The sequence below is a fragment of the Alosa sapidissima genome, chromosome 16 (genome assembly GCF_018492685.1).
Source record: "Alosa sapidissima isolate fAloSap1 chromosome 16, fAloSap1.pri, whole genome shotgun sequence".
In the NCBI taxonomy this organism is placed as follows: Eukaryota; Metazoa; Chordata; class Actinopteri; order Clupeiformes; family Clupeidae; genus Alosa; species Alosa sapidissima.
This window is the reverse complement of record NC_055972.1, coordinates 28,046,521-28,061,238: the sequence shown is the minus strand read 5'-3', so window position 1 is coordinate 28,061,238 and position 14,718 is coordinate 28,046,521. Positions and strand designations below refer to the sequence as shown.

The window sequence follows — 14,718 nt, the reverse complement described above, 5'->3', positions numbered from 1 at the left end:
AGAGACGGGCAGAGAGCTAAGTGAAAGGACACGGCCAGCACAGAGAGGACACTGATGTGTGGCACGCAAGACAGATGGTGACAAGGAAGGAAAAGATCTATCTGTGTGTGTGTGTGTGTGTGTGTGTGTGTGTGTGTGTGTGTGTGTGTGTGTGTGTGTGTGTGTATGAGAGAGAGAAAAATAGAGACAGGGTCCATGCTGATAGGACAAAGACAAAGAGCCGGAGGACAGTGGGGTCAGTGTCTGCTGCTCGGATGCTGGATTCAGCATGACAGCAAGACAATAGAGTAGCATCCTTTAGGCTTCACTCCAGATCAGCACCTCATTTTTAGAAATGGGAACTATTGTGGGACTGAATACATATCCCAGTTTTAGATTGAGGCGAGTCAGCAGTGGCCTCTGTGTGTGTGTGTGTGTGTGTGTGTGTGTGTGTGTGTGTGTGTGTGTGTGTGTGTGTGTGTGTGTAGCATAAAGAGAGAGAGAGAGAAAATTCCCACACTGACACACAAAAGACTGGGTAATACACAAAAAATCAGCTTACATACTGTATATCAAACTGAGCATGAAGTATTCTAAGGACACTGGAAAAAATGGAGCAGTACACTTACTGTGAACACCTTGAAAACTGTTAGCGCCCTCTGCAGGAGAGCCCTGGAACAGAGAGAGACAGAGGGGAGAGACAGTTATGACAGCACTGACAGGAGGTCCTCTGCTAATCCATCTCTACTGGGCTTTGTTATTCTTGGCCACACTTCCACCACAGAGTGTGATTAAAAATGCACAGCTTGTCCACACAGACTCACACATAAGCGAGTGAGAAGAAAAGGAGGAGGAGGAGGAGGAGGGGATGGAAGAAGAGAGAAACAGAAACGAGTGTAGAGATTGAGTAATACATTAAATCATATAAAATTATACAAAAAGTGCATTCTAGTCCATACAATCATTTGACATGTTTTTAGGGAAATACATAATCTGCTGCAAGATATGGTAAATAAAGTATTTAATCAACTTTAATGAAAAGGGTTGACAAAAACAAACTCTGGTGCTGAACTTTTACCCAAATATGCGGTGAACTTTCTGCAATGAGTCTATCAAGGACTATAAGGTTACAGGACAATCATTTTAACATGCGAGGCGTGAACGTAGTCATACATAAACGAGATGACAACCTCCGCATCCCGCTAATGAAGACAGTATCACGTCACTGCTTCTGTTTCACACTGAAACTGGATACAAACGGCCAGCGACTTCTGAGCAGCGAGGGACCGTGCCCAGGAGAAACAAGCCAGAGCCCGGGCCGGCGGAGCTAAATTCAGTGCCCTCCCCCACAACTCTAACACTCACACACCACACAACACTGAGGGATTGTTAGATATGGCTTTCAATAAAAGTCTACTGCACTCAATTCAGAACCACCCTAAACATTTAAATGGCCCTGCACGAGCCAAGCGCCCCGCCTGATATGTATAAACTGGTCGTACTAGATGGTTCCAACAGAGGGATGTGATGAGAAGGTAATCAAAATGAAGTGGTACATGGCTAAGTGAAACTTTTTCTACTGTTGTAAATCTTTTTTATTGTCACTCCCCGCCATAACTGTAAGTGGAGAATAAATGCAGCATGCTAGATCAAATTGAAGAGACAATTTGTCACTTTTTGAAGCAGCTTACTGGTATCATCTCCAAAAAATGTAGTATTTAGACCAACCTCAGATATCCTCAGGAGGTGTTCCTTAGTTATTTATTCCTATTTATTTATCCTATCCTATCCTATATATTCCTATTTATTCCTAGTGCTATAGGTAGGTAGCCTAGAAATCTAGACGCACCCTAGCGGCGGCAAATTAATTTGCTCAGCCTGTACGTCTAGTATCAAACCATAGGGATTTCTATTGGCTGACGCTGTGGACGTCATGCAATCACAGCGCTCTATTTTGTTAGAGAGTCTTAAGGCGGGCTTAACAGGATGACGACAGTCCTGCGACGGTGAACAACAAGGAAGGTGGCTATGGCGAACGAAGAGCGGTTGTTTGAATCGGCGTTGGCGTCAACTTTGGAGGAGTTGGACTTGTGCTTTTCTTTGAAAGTTGAGCAACACAATGCACTTAAGTCATTCCTTTCAAAGAAGGATGTATTTGCCGTTTTGCCGACCGGATACGGATATGGTTGTAGCGCTGGCCTATTGCATGCCTAGGCAGTTTGAAAGACAATTCTCTGCCCGCCCCTTGGATTAAGCGAGGTGAATGTCTCGATTCCAGACTATACATTTCAATGATATAGGATGGCCCGCCAGGCTAATAGGTAGGGGATTTCAGGCCAATCAACAACCAAGCCTATTTACCATCAAAAACAAAATCACCAACAAAGCAACCTTTGTTGGCAATAAAAACATCACCAATGGAGAAGCCTTTGAGAGCCTTTCACTAGTCATTTCACAAGTACAGTATATGGTCCAGTGGAGGACAGAGACACTGTTGTCTGGCTATGCAGTGTGCAGTTCTGTGGTCTGGCTCAAAAAGAGCTTTCACAGCGCGACATGGCCAAAAGGCATGAGCTAGCATAGCTAGCCAGCTCTTCATCAGAGTCAGCAGGGCTGCTGCTGGTGTTTCTAATGCTTTAGCATTTTCAGTAGTTAGATTGCTAGGTTTCAATGAAAACTCTTAGCCACAACGCTGCCTGAAGCCATAAATATTTTTACACGATACACACCATGTCATTCAGTTTTCCCTGAAGTTATAGAACAGAAAGGGAACGTTTGGATTAAACTGCACTGACATACCATGTGTATTTGTTTGCAGGATATGCAAAATAACTCACACATAGAGAAAGAAGCTATGTTTACATGCTAGGAAGTGCTATATTCCCAAGGTGGTGTCTTCACTATTGTAAGGTCTGTTTTCTTACATAAGAATCAACTCTTCATTTCATATTACTGTAACTATTTAAAGTAATATGAGATCAGAAAACAGACAAAATCTGGCAAAATCCCTTTGGAATTGCAGTACATGCAACAGGGACAGGCCTACTGAATGCACATCTTACTGGAGAAAGGTTACATATTTCCCTATGTGAACGCACAAAAGTGTCTGTGTGTCTACATAGGCAAATATGCACCCTCCCTCCTAAGTGTGTGTTTGTGTGTGTGTGTGTGTGTGTGTGTGTGTGTGTGTGTGTGTGTGTGTGTGTGTGTGTAGGCCCTGTAGGACAACTCCCTAGTCCGTTCATGTATCTACATCATGTGACGTGACGATTACCTTCCCAAATCAAGATGAGGGGCACAGAGTAAAACAGTAGGGATTGACTTAATGACAATTGACTTGTCTGGTACAACAGCTTGAATGTGTGTGTGTGTGTGTGTGTGTGTGTGTGACACCTTGACTTTTTTCTGCTTTTAAAAGCAACAATGACTGCTAGTGAATGGATAGAAAATGCTTTGTACATTCTTCAATGGCTTATGATTCTTCTGGAGTTATTTTCAGCAGCTGTTATAAATACTGTATGGGGACTGTTCCACACAGATGACCATATTTGTCAAATTGATTCTCTTCTGTTTCCCCCGCTACACTGAATCCCATCACTGAGAAAGCAAAGGAGCTGTGTGTTGCGGAGTATTAAGTAATTGAGTCTGATGCACGCCAGAGCACTAAACTGATGGGTAGCACAGGGACAGTGAGAAACAGCATATGTGTGTGTGTGTGTGTGTGTGTGTGTGTGTGTGTGTGTGTGTGTGTGTGTGTGTGTGTGTGTGCGAGCGAGAGAGGAAGAGAGAGACAAAGAGGATGAGAGGGTTAAGGGAGAAAGAGAAAGAGAGAGAGAGAGAGAGAGTGAGAGAGTGTGAGAGAGAAACATCTGCTAATCCGTAGCGCATCACTGGAGCTTGCCAGCTAAGGCCCAAGGAGCTCTTCAGATGAGAGGGAAAGTACTGCTGCATATTCTCATTTAGCAAATCATGACACAAACAGAACAGAACACAAGGAATGGCTGGACTGTACGCCACTAAAAAGGGAAAGTAAAGCAAATCAGCCAAAAGTATCTCAGGACTATTTATAATAAAGGTGCCGAGAAAGAAAGAAAAAAATAATCATATGCTCTATATCATTAATAGTACTGTGTTTTCAATTTGACATTGCAGGGTAGAACAAGTCACATGAGTATAGATAAAGTGTCACCTGAGAAGAATATTAAGAAACAAATAATCATCCATAGTTTGAACGCAGTAAGGCATGTATGTTATTTAATTAGCCATTTAACGGTATACAGTACACATATGCAGTATTACGTTCCCTTTATTAATATCAATTTTCCGTGTATACACAATTCATTTTCATTTAGCCGTACTTTTAATAATGTGGTCTAAACTTCAGCATCATATTTCTTGTGGAAAGCCTTTTCTCCTATCTTAGTCCACTCATCCATCAAGGTGTCCAAGTAAACATCTCTTGTGTCCTTTTTTCCACGACCTTAGCAAAGAACATGACAGCCCCTCAAGGACGTCTCTGTTTTGAACCCCACGCCAAGACGACTATTTATACAATCCCCCCTATCTTTGAATTTGTGTGACACCTTATCGTACGTGAACAAGGCATGTGTTGGCGTGATGAAAGCTTCCTTGAAGACCAGAGGGGAGGTAAGATTATAAGAGCGCATTCCTGAAATAGCCGTGTCATTACACAATGGATACAAGGCTTGGACTGTACTATAAGTGAAATGATGAAGTAACCCAACTTGTATTTCCTGTGTGCTCCCCATGCTCTAAACAAAACAGATTCCCCTCTTGACCTCCCCCCTGCGAGGGGTCAACTCTCTCACAGAAAAATAACCCAAGGATCACACACTTGTTTTTTGTCCCCTTTCTGATGTGCTCTGGCAAAAAGTTCTCAAATGAACAGGCCAAGTTCTCAAGCACAGTTCTTGTAAAGAACAGTGCTTGTTTGAGAGGCTGATTGACATGTTTTAAATAGGGTGGCTGCCAGCTAGGGCTTGTTGGCACCTTCTATAAACTGACAGAGGAGGTGAAGAGTCAACTCACTGGGGGACCTTTGACTGACTTGATGGAACTCTGAGGACAGCACCATGGAACAGACTATCAAGCAATTCCGAGGTGATAGGTCAAACTTCTTACAGGTGATGGATCATCCTCTTAGATGCCTTTTTTAGATGACTTAGCATGTGGTAGGTGGGCCGAATGAAGGAGCGTATGTTGTAATGTAAGGGAATGGAGCCAGCGTTAATCTGTGCCTGGGCTATACAGGCCCAAGTAAACATTAACCCCTGACAAAGTCTTATCACAACAACCTGCCAAAGCTCAGTCCCTTAACGTGTCATGTTAAGTAACATTTCAACTTAAGTATTCCTATAGATAAAAAGGTATGATATTTCACTTTTCAGTTAATTTCCAAAACAATTAAATTAAATTAAAAATGAAAAATTTGATTTGATTCGATTAAATCGGACTTGACTGATTAGAACATTTGTTATTACCATTAGAGCTATTATGAATTCATATCAAAAAAGAATAAAGAACTTATGACACTATGTACATATCTTCAGTTGACTGGTGGTTGATTTGAACGATAACGTCTGCTGACAGAAATTCAAAAGGGACGAGAGGTTGGATCTAGTTCCAGATCCAAAGTTCAGCTTCAGTGTCAGTAAAACTAGCTCGACTGTGTGTTTAGATAAGCAGACTTCTCTCAGATTCCTGATGAGTAGAATCACTTTGCTCATTAGCTCCCTCCCAGGCAGCTGCCTAGCAACCAGGCTTCCAGTCACTGACATTGACAAGGCCCCTGGCCACTCTGCACATAAAAACACACACACACACACACACACACACACACACACACACACACACACATCCAAACGCACATAGGGGGGCATAGTGTCCTGACAACAGATAAACAAACGCCGCACTCATGCCAAAGAATGACTGCCAAGCACAGAATCAAAAAGTCTGACAACTCCTGTTGAAACAGGGCCAATGATACTGCAATGATTCTGATACTGCAACTAACCAGGATGACATCGTTGTGGAGGCCCCAAGGCTCTCAGTGCAAAGTTGAGCCACCGAACTGACGTTCATCTCTGTCACCGCAATGTAAACATGCAAGGCCATGTGCTGAAAAATCCATAGAAACTTTCCAGCTGCCCTCTGGACCGCCCTTACACAACGGCAAATATGGTATATGCTCCGCTAGACAATGCTGGTGTTGTTGCGTAACAACTAGTGTATGCTAATGCACGGGTGACAGAAAACAAACAGAAAGACTGCTTTCACGGTCATTGCCTGCCTATTGTCACACAGCTTTGAGACATCGGATGCCACAAAAAAGGTGCCATTGAAACTGCACATTTACTGTATAAATGTTAGTGGTACATTTCTGAAGAACCACTTTCATATTGCATTGACTGAAAAGAAATTCATTCAAAAGCGTAGGAGTCTTTGAAAAATAGATCTTGCAAACCATTCAGCCCCGGAACATACGCCTTACCTGTCAGCCTTGTCCAGACTACAACTCCAGAAGCTCCACAGGGCTTGACAAAACAGGCACACCCCCACACATAAACACAAGGAGAGACCTGCTCAGACGCTCTTTAAATTCTCTCCATATCACAAAGGGAGGAGAACCGTGCCTCTAACAATCCCTACTCCCACACCCTCTCCTCCTCACTCCCACCCACCACCCCTCTTCTCCCCCACCTCCCAGAGAACCGACCTTGACCGGACCACATGGGTTGGTCTGGCAGCTTTCACCAGCAGGCGTCCCTGGACGTGCCTGTCAACGCCTGCCACCTGGGAATGTGGCACCCACTCTACAGTACCAGGACGCGTTCCCATCGCCCCACCGACCCCTGCCTGGTCATTCTGGCCCGTCTGGCACAGAGACGGCTATTTGAGAACGCTGCATGGCGGCTGTCTCGTTTAGCCACAGAGAATCTGGACATCTTGGTTTTGGCCACAAGTTGGGTGGCATAAGTAGACCTGTGTGAGTTGTGGAGGGTGTTCCAGACAACGTAAGGCTTTGTCTAAGCACATTGATCATTACCCGATCATCACCTTAGATGCATTACAGAATACGGTGATGTGTTTGTGGATTGCATTCTGGAGCTGAACGAAGCAAGTTACAAAACCATTTCTAACTGTCTCGTCAATGTAAAAAAGCAGGATGAGATTATCGAAGGTCTGATACCACACTCTGGAGATAGCAGTTTGCGAGCACTTTAACAAGGTGCAGTTACGTCAATCACATAGGGCCGGAGAAACATTTCGCATGGCTATGGAATGAGACTGCACCCCCCTGTCACATTTTAAACCCTTTACCAATGATATAATAATAACCAGTGGCCGATTTGTCACTGTCAGGGACGTCCAGGTGTTTACTGTCTGTGTGCTTCTCACCGGGATAAACACCTTTGAGAACAGGGTCCGAAAATGCACCCGTCTTAAGCGTGAGACACAGAGGGGTGTACGTTTGACTGGGTGCCTGTATCTGGACACATTTGTCCACACCGCATCAACAGCGACATGAGTGGATCTCCTTTTGGGATTATAAACACCCAAAAATATATGTTAGAGTCCTCTGTGCCAGCAAGAAGAATCTAAACATCTGTGCCTGCTCTGTCTTTCTTCTTCTTCTCTCTCTCTCTCTCTCTCTCTCTCTCTCTCTCTCTCTTTCTCTCCCTCTCCAGCCCAAAAAAGCAAGGGCACAGGGCTCTGAGAGAGACAACAGGCCAGCGAGTTAGAGAGCAAGTGGGTGAGGGAGAGGGAGAGATAGAGTGTGCTCTGCTTCCAGATGGGAAGAAAACATGAGCACGGGCCCAGGAGGCATGTGACCGCGTGTGCACTCACTGTGCAGGCTCCTTGGCAGAAGAGCCAGCTACCATCAGACATTACACCTGGGACGAGGGAGGGCTTTAAGTAACGACACTGCTTTTAAGTAACTTTGGGTCAGCTTCCTGTACACAAATTAAGCCTAATTCTAGACTAAAAAGCTTTTTTTCAATGAAGATCTTTTCAGAGTAGATTTCTTTTTTAGTGTAGGCTTAATCCATGTACGAGAGAAACCGGCTTGTTAACTTGTATTAAAATGTATTAAATTGTATGGCAGTTGCTGCTAGTATACACAAGCCCACTTTCACATGTATTTTTATATATACACATCATTGCACTACATACCATCACTGACACTCTCTCACACCATCAGACCACTTCATACAGGCGTACATCCCAGGTCTCCCACAGACTACATTTTATGCTGGGAGTGTATGTAAACGTTTCTATCTTCAGTAAGTAGATTCTGCTTTAAAATCTTAACAGCGAGGTGTGAGCAGCAGACATCGCCAGCCTACAACGCACTCAGCTACACCTCTGTCAGCACCCCCCCCCCCCCTCCTCTCTATCTTTATCTTTACTGCTACCGTGCTGTGTACAGAGAGCATCCTGCATCTCTCTCCCGTACAAAAAAAAGATAAATAAATTTCAGTGGTGAGGATGTAAGCAAAGGGGGAGAAAGGGATCCCAAAGGGTTACCTGCTCCATTTCTTTAAAAAAAGTTGTTTGACAGCCACCAAGCACACACACACACACACACACACACACACACACACACACAGCCAAACTCGTCATGAAGCCTTGTGTACCAGCAGCGCGGGGTAGGGGAGTGCGGGGGGGTGGGGGGGTTGTTACGTAACTCCTTTTGGCTTGTGCTTTGTCAACAGATGGGGAGGGGAGACAGTGTGAGAGAGAGACAGCGAGAGATATAGAGAGAGAAACAACGAGAAGAGAGAGAGAGAGAGAGAGAGAGAGAGAGAGAGAGAGAGAGAGAGAGAGAGGCCAGCAATGCTGCTGCATGAAGGCAAACAGCTCCAAACATGGCTAGGAGCAGCCTCCACTGAGGAGCGGGATCTGCTTCCCCCCTTTACCCTGTTTAATTGAAGGGACCCCCCCCCCTCCCGTTTCTCTAGAATAAACAGTCCAGGCAGATGCTCTGGACCTGAGCCGATGCTCTACACTATCCGCTGCTCCCTTTTTTAAACAATCACCACATAAAAGGAAATGTATGCAACCTTGCCATTTTCAGCCGCCATATTAGACATGTGAGCTTGTACGCTCACATTTCCGAGCAGTTGGAGCATCTCAGATGTGTGTGTGTGTGTGTGTGTGTGTGTGTGTGTGTGTGTGTGTGTGTGTGTGTGTGTGTGTCAGAGATTCTACTATAGTGTAGGCACAGGTCAGCCCAGTCCCCCTAACACATTTAAATAATCAGTAGCCTCAATACCCTGGCCCTTCATTGGCTGTCTTGCCAAAGCAGAGGGCCACAATAAAACACCACTACCAACTTAAACAGTGATCTGAACAATGAATGACACCCTCTTGTGTATCCAAAAAACTTCTTCAAATTGAATAAGTATTTGTGCTCCTCTTAATGAGAATAACTACCATAACGAGACCTTTCCATTGGAGCCCTTTCTGTTGAGGCCTGGTCCTGGGCCTGTCTACACGGCCTCCCACACTCCCGTCGCTGTCCAGTGATCTGAGTGAAGACAGCTGTACCTCTGGCATTACTTTACACATCCCTGGCCATGAGCTGCACGTGACAGTGCCCGCTTTGGGCATGGAGGGAGGATGAAGCTTCGCCTGACTCGGGGAGGCACGTGGGGACATAGCCCTGCCACCCTGCCATCCAGCAGGTCTTACACATACAGAGACATTTATAGGTAGCCAGAGCAGGAGTGGGCAGAACATGGCCCTTCTGAGCACAATCACAAGAATGCAGCGTGGTTTTAGCAGGCCACTGACAAGCCCTGAGTGGTCGCATTCACATTGCCACTTGTGCTGAGAGGAATGTGCTTTTGAATCTCTAGGGATGTCTCCATGGCCACCAAGGACCTTATTTTTAAAGGAGGCTGATTTTGAACAGTATATACGGATGACAGATGTTATGCTTGTGAACTGTGACAAGGGCCAACCATAACAAACTATTGTATGTGTGTCTAATCCATCCAAACACATTGGGAAATGAAGAGGGGGGAGGTACAACACTTCTTTTTTGGGGCCCATGTGATCAGAAGTCATGGTTGTGAGGTGGTAAGTTTGGTGTCTTTAACATCAACACAGAAATGAAATGAACAACTGGCAGATTTATGCTAATCAAGAAGCCCATCTGTCACTGGTGCTGGTCTCTTTGATGATGTAAGACCCCTTACCAGCCTGAGAAGCCTAATCCAGCCAAATACACATTACAGTAGATGTATGCTTACAGGACTGTTGGATATTGAATGACCATTTTCCTCTCTTGAAGACTTGAGATTTACCTATTTACTATTATATTTTCTTACATTTATCAAAGTAAGTGCTGGACTTAATCCAGGAACCCTAATTTCAATGGAAAATCACAGTAGATACACTGGCATGCTTGATAATCATTCCAAACTTTGATCATCCTCGGTAGTTATGTGCCTGGGGCCTGATAGTTTTGTCAGGGGATGCAGACACTTAGCCCACATCTAAAAACAGCAATGTGATAATCCAGCCATTTCAAGTGCCAGCCTAATAGAGGCGTTCATGGTGGTATCAGTGCGGAATCTGAATCTCAGCTGTGAGCCATGTCACCAACTCTGCCTATTTAAAGAATGCCAGCCCCCATCCCATGCAGAACTTGGCAGAAACACACACATGCTCACACCCGTGCTCACACACCAACAAATGTTGACAAAAGTTACATTTGACTTTAGCAGCCAGTTTCCCATACATGGATTAAGCCTTTTCCTAGACTATCTTTTCTGGATGCTTCGGGATGTTTGCTTTTGCTTTTAGGTTTGTTTATAAATGTAAAGGTTTTTTTTTTACTATTGCAATTGATGAACTCAATTCATCACACACACACACACACACACACACACACACACACACACAGACAGACACACACACACACACACACACACAGACACAGACACACACACACACAGCCACATCATGTACACACTATTCCACCTGAGCAATCAAAATCAAACTCACTTCCTGCTGCAGCTTTTATTGCATCTCCCCTCACTGTAATATTGTGCAGGACTCACGTATAGAGGCCATAAACTAATTAGCCTAGACCCAAATGATTCCTGATTGATTCTCTGCATGCTTTGTGTTATCTTTGGCTTTGTGTGCACTAACTAAAGCGTGAGGCAGAAGAGACACACGGGCCCTCTGCCAGTGAGGCAGTGCTCTCATTTCCAACAGGGCTACTGCTGCTGCAATCTGCAACCTGCATGAGGTGAATAGATAAAAAAAACTGTCATCAAGCCACAAATTGAACCATAAATATTGCCCACGCAGTCTCCCTCCCTCCCTCCCTCTCCCTCTCCTTCTCCTCTCTCTCTCTCTCTCTATCTGTCTTTATTCTGTTTACTGGCATACATTAGTGTGTGGGTTTGAACGGTGGTCCCGGAACCTTGAAACGCATGTTGTTGACAGACACACACATGGCACACCACTCGCTGTTGTGCATGCGCCCACACACACTCTCTTACACATGGTGACACACACACACAGAGGTGACCAATGGGAGTGAATGAGTGAAGTGGGGGAGAAAGATGAGGTTGCCAAGCAACTTGGAGTAACATCAACACAATGTAGAAAAGACTATTCTTGTGTCTGAGTGAGAAATGTCCAGTTCAGTAAAGGAAAATGAAAGGGAAACATAGCACAGAAATGTCAGTAAATAATTCAGACACAAAGTCGACACAAAATCATGATCCTAGCGAGCCTGACAGAGTGTGCTTGGCCTCCGGATTACACTGTAAAAAACTCTCACTCTCCTACGGACTCCCCTTAGTTTCAACCTGATCACTGACACCAAGGCGCCTCTTAACTACGCCTTTACATTCTGTCCCCAGCCAAGTAGAATCACTCTCCAACCTCCGTCTGAAGGTTTGTGTTGGCTCATTTATTCATTTCCTGATTTGACAGTTATGGTCATGTCTGACACAAGAACTGACAGATAAGAACTGACACAAGAAAATCAACAAAACGCCGACAAAGAAAGGTGCCTGCTTGATGATAACCCCAGTGAAATGCTCTTAAATGCTGTTGTTGGTGATGATGTTTGCCACACAATGGGTGCTTTGTTGGTGATTATGTTTTTGATGGTAAATAGGCTTGGCTGTTGATTGTCCACTGTGAGAAAAATCCCCTACCTACAGTATAACACAAGGAATATAACATCTCTCCTGTGTATATCTGAAATGACTTAGGATGTCAGATGGCGATCACTTCCTGTGAGAACAGATAGTTTGGATGGCTCTTCCAACTTGGTTATACGCATCCTGGCCTAACACCCACACAAATGACGGTGTAACCAAGATACAGGCTGATCAATCATTGAAAGCAAATCTTTAAAACATAGTTCCACATCTTGTTTCCTTTAGCGTGTACCTCTCAAAGCTCTCTCCCTAAAGCACAGGACAGAAGTCCTGTAATGTGACCCAACTCACGGCTTATAAAATATTAATTACCTGACACAAATTATTCATCCACATCCACTGGCCTGCGGTCCAAAGAGTCTTAACATTTGAATTTCAGTCAAATGTCTATTTGTAGGAAGCTGTCTTGTAAAACAAATGTTAGTCTGACATGGGGGGGCTTTGCAACCTTTCTGCCTCTGATGTGCCTTCTGTTCAATAAAGTTTTGAGAGATTTTAAATCACTGGTTAAAAAAAGCACAAACCATAATAACTTTGCGTAAAACTTTGGTCAAGGATTTCACAAGACCCTAAAGTTGCTTTAACAACTAAAATACACAGAGGTTGTGACGAAGGTAATGTACCTTAAAATACACCCCTTGTTAAGCAATGACAGCAGTCTCTGACCAGATAAGACTTTCCAACAGAGGTCAACTTCACTGGGTTATCTATGAACTGCGAAGCCAACAGGCAGCTTAGCATGAAAACAGCACAACCGGCTAATGCTGAACAGGATCCTGACCAAGGCAATGGTGTCAGGTACAGTATGTGCTTTACTAAAGAGATAATTTCCGTTGGTTCCAGGTAGGTGTCCGAAAAGACAAGAGGAATAAACAGTAACAATTACTAGGTGATTTGTATTTGGCGTGGCATTCAATCGCCTGGGATTTGGCCCTGACCACCTGAAATAGATTGCTGAGGAGGTCGGTCACTGTCAGTTCTGCTAGGATAACCTTTAGTGTCAGGAGACACTGGAGAGAGCCATGTGTTCAAGGCTGAGGCTGCATGTGCTTTATGTGTGTGTGTGTGTGTGTGTGTGTGTGTTTTTTTTAAGGTATGGGTAATCATACTGCCTCTCTCAGCATTTTCCCTAAGGGCCTAGGTATACATTTTTTACTGAAAATATTGAGCAGTCCTCCTTTCCAAAGGCATAGCCTATTGCATTAAACCACACATGGAACCAACAAATGTAATGAACAAATAAAATAGTACCATACACATAGATACAGTCTAAGTATCGATACATTATCAAAAATGACTAACTACCAAAGATTCCTATATATTCTGACAACCCATCAAAGTTTACAACGCATTTATCTTTATTGGTGTTATAGGCTGTTTTTGCTATATTTTCCTGGTTGGTGATCAAATTAAAGAACATTTGCTCTCCTCTACTCAACTCCATGGCAGTGACTCATAACATTCATGAATATTTGTTCATGGGAAGTCAAAGAAGTCATAGAAGAGTCTTACCCGAACAGCACAAACATCTGTGAACCTGTCCGTGATGAATGCATACCGATTTAAACAATGCAGTCGTGCGTGTAACACATGATCTGTGTAAATTATTTGTGTGACGTGAAATAAAAACACAACTTTCTATATGGACAACGCACAACGGGCATCAATGACAGTAACACGTAACACTACAACCAGACTACTATACACATGGCATCTAGATGCTGGCGCGTTGCGCAAAGTCATCAGCATCATCGTTAGATAAATGCAATGTCACATGTAATTAAAATGACTGTCTGTTCGCTTTCGGCTGTAGGTAACCTTATTAGGCTATGTTATGTTACAGTGGCGCAAGGATGAGCAGCGGTCGTTTGGCACATGACTTGAAAGCTCTCTCTCTCTCTCTCTCTCTCTCTCTCTGCGGAATAGGCTACACTTAGACTTTTTTTTTTTTCAAAACATATTTGTACTTGACAGTACATCGTGCTGTATGAAATGTACTAATATTCCCACAGGACACAAAGCAATTCAAGAGGTCCTGGCTCTTCTTAAAATTACTGCCCAACGCATGGTAGCCTATGTCGATCCATGCTGTTACCGCAAAACACCACCAGTATGGTCCGTCACTTCGGCCACTGCATTGAAGTACATTTCACAGCGCGTTCAAGACGGTAAAATACATTTCTATCCCGCAGTGAATTCAGTCCTGAGAAACAATAAACTGAGCATTAAGGGGAATAGTGTAGCCTACAGTGATCCCGTCCTTACCTTTACCAGAAAGCAATCCAGGGTTCTCTGTTCTTTCTCCACACGCTGACAGCTACTTCAACCTACCTCAGCGTTACCGCGTTACAATGAGACCATGCAGTACAGTCTCCCGCCTGTCACCAATTGCTCCCGACTGCGCTCTCTTCCGAATACATCTCTTTACAGAGGAGGTAGGGGTGGACGAACAAGGCGTGGTGCATGTCCTACGCCACTAGCATCGTCCCGGGTGAACTAGTCTAAAAAGTGGGCACGAAATATA

At 44.1% G+C, this 14,718-nt stretch overlaps 1 protein-coding gene across 1 annotated transcript in view; it reads right to left on the bottom strand.

Annotated features, from left to right (window-relative positions):
* The window catches only part of LOC121685324 (sorbin and SH3 domain-containing protein 1), a 61,128-nt gene extending 46,445 nt beyond the window's left edge, over positions 1 to 14,683 (bottom strand). Inside the window, exons 1-2 of the mRNA XM_042065784.1 lie at positions 14,460 to 14,683; positions 609 to 651 (exon numbers count right to left, since the gene is read on the bottom strand). The gene's annotated coding sequence lies outside the window, so the exon portion shown is untranslated. The remainder of the gene's footprint in view (positions 1 to 608; positions 652 to 14,459) is intronic.
* Between the last annotated feature and the right edge of the window lie 35 nt (positions 14,684 to 14,718).